This window comes from Callospermophilus lateralis, chromosome 3 (assembly GCF_048772815.1).
Source record: "Callospermophilus lateralis isolate mCalLat2 chromosome 3, mCalLat2.hap1, whole genome shotgun sequence".
Classification (NCBI taxonomy): Eukaryota; Metazoa; Chordata; class Mammalia; order Rodentia; family Sciuridae; genus Callospermophilus; species Callospermophilus lateralis.
Window position 1 is genome coordinate 118,738,167 of NC_135307.1, and position 10,117 is coordinate 118,748,283.

Genomic DNA, 10,117 nt, shown 5'->3' on the forward strand with positions numbered 1-10,117 from the left:
GCAACAGGCCCAGAAACAGGGAAATGGCCGGCCAGATTTCACTGAAATCTCTGAAACTATCAACCAAAATAAATCCTCCCTCCTCTAAGTTGATTTTCTTGGGGATTTTATCATGGTAACCCAACACGGAATCTAAACAGAAGCAGATGGTAGGATGGTGGTTGCCAGGGGATGGATGGAGGTAGAAGAGGGGGGAGGTCAAAGGGGACATGTAGGAATAAGTTTTTTCTCTTTAGATCTATTTTACAGCCCAGAGAACATAGCCAGTACTTGAGTACTGTACATTTCAAAGTCATTAAGAGAATAAAATCCAAATGTTCTTATCACAAAAATGTTATATATTTGAGAGGATGGAATGTTAACGTGATTTAATAATTCCATATTGTATTCAAAATCATAACGTCACTTTCTACCCCATAAATATATACAACTATAATTTTTCAATGGACAAATGGTGTCTGGAGAGCAGCCCCTACTGTTATTTACTTCTCACGAGAAAAACAATAAAAATGCAAAACAATTCTGAAAATCAAAACTGACAATCAATTACTACAATCCGAAAGGCATAACCACCACCTGCCCGGGCTTCCACAGGGAAACAGAGCTGCCCACTGCTGGGGTGGGGGTGGGGGGAGAGAAATACATTTTATTCTCCTGCCATCCAGAGACTCCACATATCTAGCAAATAGAAACTTGAACAGCTGCCCGCTAGCTTCAGATGTGCTGCTTTTTGAGTTAACCAGAACAATGTTCTTAAATTTCTGCCCCTGCATCCACCTTTCCACAATCTCGAGAGGTTGCAATCTCAAAATGACCAAAGGAGGGAAAATTGAGGAGATTGGGGCTGATACTTAATGTCCTGAAAGGTGGAGGATCTCAAGGTAACGCGAAGAGTTGGGAACAGAGAAGGGAGCTGGGTCTGGGAACCATGGGCAAGTGGGTTCCAGGTTTTCACCAACTCCATTGATACAGAGTAGCAGACACCTCAGGGATGGGAACAGGGGGAACAGAAGCTAGCAAAAGAACAGCAAATTAAGCCCAAGTAAATAGAAGGAAGGAAATAAAAAAATAAGTGAAATTGGGAAACAAATAGAGAAAAATCAACAAAGCCAACATAGATTCTGAGACGATGAGTAAAATGATAAGCCTTTCCAAAACAGAGATGAAGCACAAAAGCTATATGAGGAATAAAATAGAAATTTGTAAGTATCCTATAGCTAGTAATGAAAATAAAGAGATATTGTGGGAAAATTTATACCAATAAATTTGACAATTTAGATGAAATGGAAAAACTCATTATAAACATAATTTATCAAAACTGACACCAGAGCCAGGCACAGTGGCACACGCCTGTAATCCCAGCGACTTGGGAGGCTAGGGCAGGAAGATTTCAAGTTCAAAGCCAGCCTCAGCAATGGCAAGGCATAGAGCAACTCAGTGAGGCCCTGTCTTTAAATAAAATACAAAATAGAGCTGGGGGCTGGGACTGTAGCTCAGTGGTAAAGTGCTTGTCTCACACATGAGAAGCACTGGGCTCAATCCTCAGCACCACATAAAAAGTTATTGTGTCCATATACAACTTTAAAAAAAATTTTAAAAACAAGGCTGGGGAGGTGGATCAGTGCCCCTGAGTTCAATCCCTGGTATCCCCCCAAAACATACACACACATTCCAAAAGCTGACACCAAAAGCACTAGAATATATGAATTATCCTATAATTGTTGGAATTAATTTATCATTAAATTAAAATTTCTTTTCATTCAAAGAAATTCTGAGGTCATTTTGTAGTGTTACCAGTGAATTCTTCTTAACACCAAAGAAAGAAATTAATTAATCTTACAAAAATTCTTCCAGGTGATGGAAAAAAAGAAACACTCATCATCTCATTTTATGTGGCCATCATATGCTTGATTCCAACCTACAAGAACTTCAAAAGAAGGAAAAGTGAAGGCTAATATTTCCCATGAACTTAGCTGTAAAAATATATAAGAAAATATTAGTGAATTAGATGCACTGATTTATTAAAAGGAAAATACATCACGGCCAAGTTGGATTTATTCTAGGAATAAAAGACAGTTTAACATTAGAAAAATCAACATAAATTCCTCAAACTAACATAATAGAGAAATCACACTGCCTCCATAAATGAAGAAAATTTGATAAAATTCAATACCCATTCATGATTTTAAAATAAAAAATTAGAAATACAAAGTTTTTTTTCAGTCATGTGATAAAGGTATCTACAGAGCCCTAAGCAAACACCATACTTAGTGGTGAAATACTGAAAACTTTCCTCTGGGATTGGGACTAAGTTAAGAAGGCCTGATATCATTACTTTCATTCAATTTTCACTTGTGCTTGGATTTCCCCAGTGTGATAGGGCAGGAAAAAGAAACATTTTAGAAAGAAAGTGATCACTGTGCATAGGCAACATGATTATGTTCATAGAAAAAAAAAAGCAGCTACATCTGTAGAACCGATAAAATTCAGCAAGGCTGTGGATATACTGACTATGTAAAAATATCAACAGTATTCCTATAACCACTGTTATGGTTTAGAAATGAGGTGTCCCCCAAAAGCTCATGTGTGAGACAATGCAAGGAAGTTCAGAGGTGATATGATTGGGTTATGACAGTCTTAACTTGGTAAGTGCATTAGTCCCCTTGTAGAGATTAACTTGGTGGTAACTGCAGGCAGATAGGGTGTGTTGTAGGAGGTGGGTTGATGGGGGTATGCCCTTGGGTTTATATTTTGCTGGTGGTGAGAGGGGAGTGTGCTGTCTTGTGCTCGCTCGCGCTCTCTCTCTCTCTCTCTCTCTCTCTTCCTGGTACAATCTCCTGAGTCTCTTTCCTCTGCTATACCCTTATGCCATGATGTTCTGCCTCACCTTGGGCCCAGAGCAATAGAGTCAGCCGTCTATGGACTGAGAGCTCTGAAACCATGAGCGCCCAAATAAACTTTTCCAATTGTTCTTGTCAGATCTTTTGGTCCCAGCAATGAAAAAGCTGACTAAAAGAACCACATACAAAGAAATAGAAAGTAAAATTCTAAAAACAAGACTATTACTACACATCCAAAAAGCAAACATATCTTGGAATAAATCTAAGGAAAGATTTATAAAACGACACGGTGCATTACTGAGATATGAAAGAAGACCTAAATAAAGGAAGAAAGAATATACCATGCTCGTAGATTGGGAGATTCAAGAATATTTAGAGCAGTGCCAATCTAGATAGCCTAAAAACTGGAAGCAGTCCAATGTCCTCCAACCATAGAATCATGGCGATATAATCATACAATTGAGTGTGAATGTTCACAACAATGAACACATAGCTACATGCAGCAACATGGATGAATTCTGTAATGTGGGGGCAAAGAAGCTAAGCAAGAGTATGAGTCAGTATGATTCATGTAAGATTTCATTTACACGAAAATTCAAAAACAGGCAAAAACTTACCTATGGTGTCCAGAGTGCAGCTTCTTGCTCTTGCTGGGGGTTCATGACGGAGAGGGGCCGGAGGGAAGATTTCTGGGGTGCTGGCCATCCCTTTCTTGATCTGGGTGGTGGTTTCACCACGGTGTCACTCTGTGACTATCAAGCCACGCACTTATGGTTTGTGTACTTTTCTGAGTGTATGTTTGAATTTAGCAAAAGTTTTAATGAGAAAATAATTTCAGAAGTAGAAAAATGTGATGAAAGACAGACTCCGTGGCCCCGAGGGACTCTGTCGTGTCTGGCTTCTGCTGCTCAGCGGTAGAGCTCAGCACTTTATTTACTCATTGAATCCTCTCGGGTTAAACAGTGCTGTGTGAAACAAATAGCAGTCTCATCACCATCCCATTTTGAATACAAGCAAATGTTATTACTCATTTTGCTGAAGAGGACACTGAAGCTCTGAGGGGTGAGAACCCTGAGTCAAGCTGAGCAGGGTGACACCGGACTCACGTTCTTTGCCAGCGCACTGAGTCAGCTTGTCAGCCTTTCCTCTCTGTCCCATCCCTTTCCCAGTTCTCGGAACAGTGTTTCCCAAGCTGCATGATTTATGATCACGTGGTCCCTTTGCCATGTTTGATGACACAAATGACACTAACGATGCCTGTTGTTTTAGCACTTGCCAATAAGAGATGCCTTTTTAAAGTGCTTGGAACACTGTGCCAGGAAAATAGGTGAACAGAGTCTTCTGTATTTATGTCAGGAGAAGCAGAATTGTGACGGGCAGCACAGTACTCATTCCATAGCCAAAAAACGTGCATAATGACTTTCTGCATCTTTTGGAGGGAGGGTTCACAGGGGATTGAACTCAGGGCCACTCAACCACTGAGCCATTTCCGCAGCCTTATTTTATATTTTATTTAGAGACAGGGTCTCACAGAGTTGCTTAGTGTCTCACTTTTGCTGAGGACAGCTTTGAACTTGAGATCCTCCTGTCTCAGCCTCCCAAGCCACTGGGATTACAGGTGTGTGCCTGGCTGACTTTTTGCATCTTTAAAGCCCTTGATCTAGTAAGGCTTTTTAATTAGCAAAGAGTAATGTACTAGGCAAATGCTAGATATTATCCAGCCCCTAGCCCCTCTTCATAGCATCTTCTTTTCTAGGAATTGTTGAAGTTTCTCAGTTAACTATCCATAAAAATTTGGGATCATCAGTTTAGTCTCAGTTATGTAAAACTGAAGAGTTTTAAGGAAATCCACCAAATTATTACAATCATTATCTCTGGGATGTAGGTCTTTTGCAGTCCCAAGTTTTCTATAATGAATACATACCACTGTTTAAATTGGGCAGCTATTTTAAAATCAGTTTACAGGGGCTGGGACAATAGCTCAGTGGTAAAGCATTTGCCTTGCATGTGTGAGGCATTGGATTCAATCTCAGTGCCACATAAAAATAAAGATACTGTGTGTTCATCTGCAACAACAACAAAAAATAAAATCAGTTTATAGTATTTTTTGTAATCATATGATTATAATATCAAACTATATATAATAGCTATTATATATACATGTTATACATTATCATACACATTAAACTATACATCGTAAAAGACTGGAAGAATTTGTTAAGGTCCCCACCCCCCCGCCGTGTAATGCAATGAATTTCTTTCTTCCCTCTATTTTTTGGAATTTTCTAATTTTCTATGTCAATCGGCATATTAGACAAGATTTTTAACTAAATAGCAGAAATGGACTGCAGCTACCTTGAGCAGAGAAGGATTTTCTGTAAGAACGTTGGGTAGTCGCAGCCTCCCGCAGAGGGCTGGAAGCTGAGAAAGACGTGGCAAGACCCAGCCAAGGGGCACACAGAGACATTCTGTCACTAGTCTGGAGCCCACACCCCATTGTAAACATCCCTACTGTCTTTGTGTCACCCTTTCAAGGTCCAGATTTCTGAGGAAGAACAATTGACTCTGACATCCCTCCTATTCTGGCTGCCTGAGTGCAGGGAGAAGGATGTTCGGCTCTTACACTGGGCTTCCCCCTAACTTCTACCAGGAGGACACAAGGACCCTCCTAAACAGGGTGTTCAGATGTGAGATAGCTCAAAAAAAGTAAATGTGCACTACATACACATGCGTACACACACACACACACACTTTTTTCCCAGCATCCCAAATCAGGTCCCAGACCTGGTCTAATAAAGACACTAATCGCCATGATGAGGCATTGCTTTAAAAATAGAGAAAGAGAATAAACCTCTGGTTTTTTTTTCGGGGGGGAGGGGGAGTATCAGGGATTAAACTCAGGGGCACTCAACCACTGAGCCACATCCCCAGCTAATATTTTATTAGTGACAGGGTCTCACTGAGTTGCTTGGAGCCTTGCTAAATTGCTGAGCTGGCTTTGAACTCGAAATCCTCCTGCTTCAGCCTCCCGAGCCACTGGGATTACAGGCCTGCACCATCGTGCCTGGCAAACCTCTGTATTTTTTGATACAAGACATTTTGTGTCACACAGCAATCAGAGTGAATTTTACTTCACACACTATAGATTGAAAAAGATATTTTATTAGTTGGGCATAGTGGGACAACACACCTGTAATCTCAGTTACTTGAGAGACTGAGGCAGGAGGATTGGAGGCCATTCTCAACAATTTAGCAAGATCCTGACTCAAAATAAAATAGAAGCATTGGAGGGGTAGCTCAGTGGAATAGTGTTTGCCTAGCATGCATGAAGTCCTGGGTTCAAATCTCTGTACTACAACCGCTCCCAAACTAATATAGTTTATAGGGGCAAGTTTTAAGCCAAGAGTTGTAGAAGCAGGCACTCATGCCTTGCTATTCCCTCATCCCCCAAACAGGTGTGCCATGGTCAGATGTAGTGGGACACACAATGGACCTGTGTTTGGGGAGATGGAGGAGCCACACCTCCTCAGTTGCTCTCTTTCCTTTCAGGATCAAGTTTGCTGGGGCAGGAGTGGGGTGTAAAATCAGACTGCTTGGGCACTGTGCACTAGGACTTTACAGTTTCAGGAGTTACCACAGCAGGTGAATCTTCCAGGAGGAATCTCTCCGTGGGTAGAAGCAATCAGTGACAGGGAGGGAGGGTCACAATACTCAAAATGGCCTGGGTAAAGGAGGGATGGGTTTCCTTTTTTTTTTTTTTTTTTGCTACTGGGCATTGAACCCAGGGGCACTTAACCACTGAGCCACATCCCTAGCCCCTTTGTACTTTATTTAGAGACAGGGTCTCACAAAGTTGCTTAGAGCCTCACTAAGTTGCTGAGGCTGGCTTTGAACTTACAATCTTCTGCCTCAGTCTCCAGAGCCACTGGGCAGAGCCACTGGGATTACAGGCATGCCATCTCAGCCAGCTGGAGGGGTGGGTTTCACTGAGCTAAAGAACACAGGATCACACCAAACCTGGAGCACATAAGTTATTCCCACACAAGGTCATGGTTCCTGCTCTAAACTCTCAAAGAAGCCTGCACGTCTCCTTTGTATTGCTTATCCCAATTGTAATTAAATCAATCATTGCATAATTAGTGTTGAATCTCTGCTGTGAATCACAGGCTCCTTGGGTCTGTGACCCAGGTCTAACCACTTCACTGCTATATCCCTAGTGCCTGGCATTTGGTCAGGTGGAGTAGGTAACTACCCGTATAAGCATTGGATGAGCAAATGAACCCACCGGAAGCAATGCCTAAGGCAGCTGACTATGGGATAGGAAATTGAGGGGAAATTGTGAAGCAGCTCTGAGTTCAAAGAGTTCTGCCCAGACCAAGGGTGCTGGGTGAGATAGCCCAGGTGGGCTGAGAAAGCTAAAAGACCCCAGAATCCCAGGAGCACTAGGGAGGTAAGCAGAAAACTAACAGAGGATGGGGTCCTAGAAGCTGAGAGGAGTTTTGTGAATGGAGAAGTCAGTGGCGTCAAAAGCTGATATGTCTTGTAAGTTGATAAACACCACCGAGTATGCAGCATTGATTTTGGTGCAACGGGTCCTCTTCTGACAGCTCTGAGAATATCAACTTGCTTAATTCTTACAATAAACATGCCTATGTAGACATCCTCATCCTCTCCCTAAAATGAGAATACTGAGGCACAGGGAGCACAGCCAGCTATTAAATGCTAGGGCTGCATTTTGAATCTAGGCTTTCAGGTTAGGGTCTGTGCTCTCAACCAGGATATGTGTCTTAATTAGCAATTTCTGATGCTACAACAATATCTAACTCCGGGTAGTTTATAAAGGAAATGGGTTTATTTTGTCTCATGGTTTTGGAGACTGGGCAGTCCAACATCAGATGACCCCATCTGGTGAGAGTCTCACGCTGTGCCAACTCATAGGAAGCAGAAGAACAAGTGCCTCTCTTGCCAACAATCCACTCCCTCAAGAGCAAGAACTCACTCCTGAGAGAAAAGCATTTCATATCTCTTAATGACCTAATCCCCTCTAAAGACCCTCCTACCACCACCACCACAATGGCAGTCTAATTTCAAGATGGGTTTTGGTGGGGACAAGTCATAGCAAATCTGCATCAGAGAAAGGGTGGCAGATAGGTCACTAGTAACATGGGCAAGAGCAATTTCGGTGGCACTAAAATTCAGTGGCCACAATGCAGTGAGAGAAAAAAAAAATGAGCTGGAAGCACAAGGGTCAGGGCCAGAAGCCCAACCTCTTCACTGCAACCTTGTCACCTGGGAATGGGTAGCCAGCAGAACCTCAGTCGGGCTGCATTTTAAAGATACTGATGCTCAGGTGATTTGTGTGTACAGTGAAGTCAGAGGACCCATGGACAAGAGGATTCCTCCAGAAACTTTGGCTGAGGGAAGGCAAAATGACATGTTAATAGTTATTTATTTCAGGAGGGAAATGTGACCAGGTCTATCAGTTTATGATAGTGTTTTGCAAACCCAAAGCCATGTTAGAACCACCTGGGGTGTTTCTGAAAAAAATGAACAATTCTCAGAATTTCACCCCTAGAGAACCTGATGAACTTTGTGTGGTCCAGGTGATTTTAATATGTGAGGGAGTGTCTGAAATCCACCAAAAAGAAGGCACAGGAGAACAGGATGGAGGTGTAGGTATAGGAATGACGAATGGATGGAGGCCTCCTAAGGGAAATGGGAAGGGATGGAGTGAGGTTGAAGAAATACAAAGGAGCTGTTTGGGGGAAGGAGGAGAAGCAGTGAGTAAAGCAGAGAAAGTAAGAATATAGATACTCAAAGGGAATCACACTTGAGACATCCGAAAGTCATAGTTGTTCTTTTCTTTGAATTTTTAATTAGAATATGTTTGGTGTAGCAAGAATGGTACTTCAAAACAAATCATATGGCATTACTGGCTTCTCCTCCATCACACATGCTTAGTAGACTTTTGGTGATCTGGCCTTGTTGATTTCCTTCTCTGCTCTCCATAACCTCCAGTATACCAAGTTCTTTGATGGTCCTTTTCCTACAATATAGTGGTTGTGTTCCTACCTCAGGACCTTTGCACTGGTTGTTTTTGTCTCTGGACTGTTCTTTCTTCAAATGATCATTTGGATTGCTTCCTCAATTCATTCCAGCCACCTCCAATGCCCTCACCTCAGAGAGGACTTTCATTACTCGGACACCAGTGTGCACCCTTGTAATCCCAATGGCTTGGGAGGCAAAAGGATCATGAGTTCAAACACAGCCTCAGCAAAAGTGAAGTGCTAAGCAATTCAGTGAGACCCTGTCTCTAAAAAAAAAAAAAAAAAAAAAAAAAAAAAAAAAAAAAAAATAGGGCTGGGGATGTGACTCTTCCTTTATCACTTTCTCATTTCTTTCTTCCTAATTGTTTTCTGTCACAACCCATCACATCATATACCTATTGGCCTATTTGTTTATTGTCTGCCTCCTCTACTAGAATGATAGCAAGAATTTGTCTTGCCCACTGTGTGATACTTCCACCTAGAACAGTGAGGCACAGGGATGGCACCTGTAGCAAGTTCCATGGGTGAATAAATAACTGCTGTTGCTGCTGCTGTTGCTATTTCTGTTTGGTGCAAGTGAATAGGACACCTAGGTGCATATGTATTGTTGAGTGCCTGCAGAAGGTCATAAGCCAGGGAGACTGCAGGAGAGTGAGATGATTAAGGACAAATGAACAGGTGTCTAATTGAGGAAAGAGAGCAGGACTGTGATGGCAGAAAAGATGGAGAACAGGGGCAGTTCCAAGTGTGACTGAGAATGCAGTTTCTGCATTTTAGATCACCTATTCTCTGTATGGTTCCAGATAACTTCTAAATCTTTCTCAACCACAATTACCCCATCAGTAAAAGGAGGCTGATAACGATAGTACCATCCGTGGAAGGTTGTGGTGACAGTTGAATGAACAGAGGCTGCATGCAGTAAGCATTCAGTCGGTGTTGATTTATCCACGACTGGAGTAAGTGTGAAAAGCTGCAATGTATTTAAAAACAAAAACAAAAACTTTGTATTTGTTGATCTTGGTCCAAAATGTACCACCCTGGATAGGTTACCTTGCCCATCTCTTCCTTGCCAACCCCATCACCAGTCTTTTCTTCTTTCTGGTGACTCTCCTGAGAGCCAGCCAACCGCCTGGTACAATTTGTGTTGATGTTCTGTACTTCTCCCACACAGTGCTGCCTAGATATTACCTGTCAGGAACTCTCTATGTAGAGTAGGAGAAGCTAGGCTCC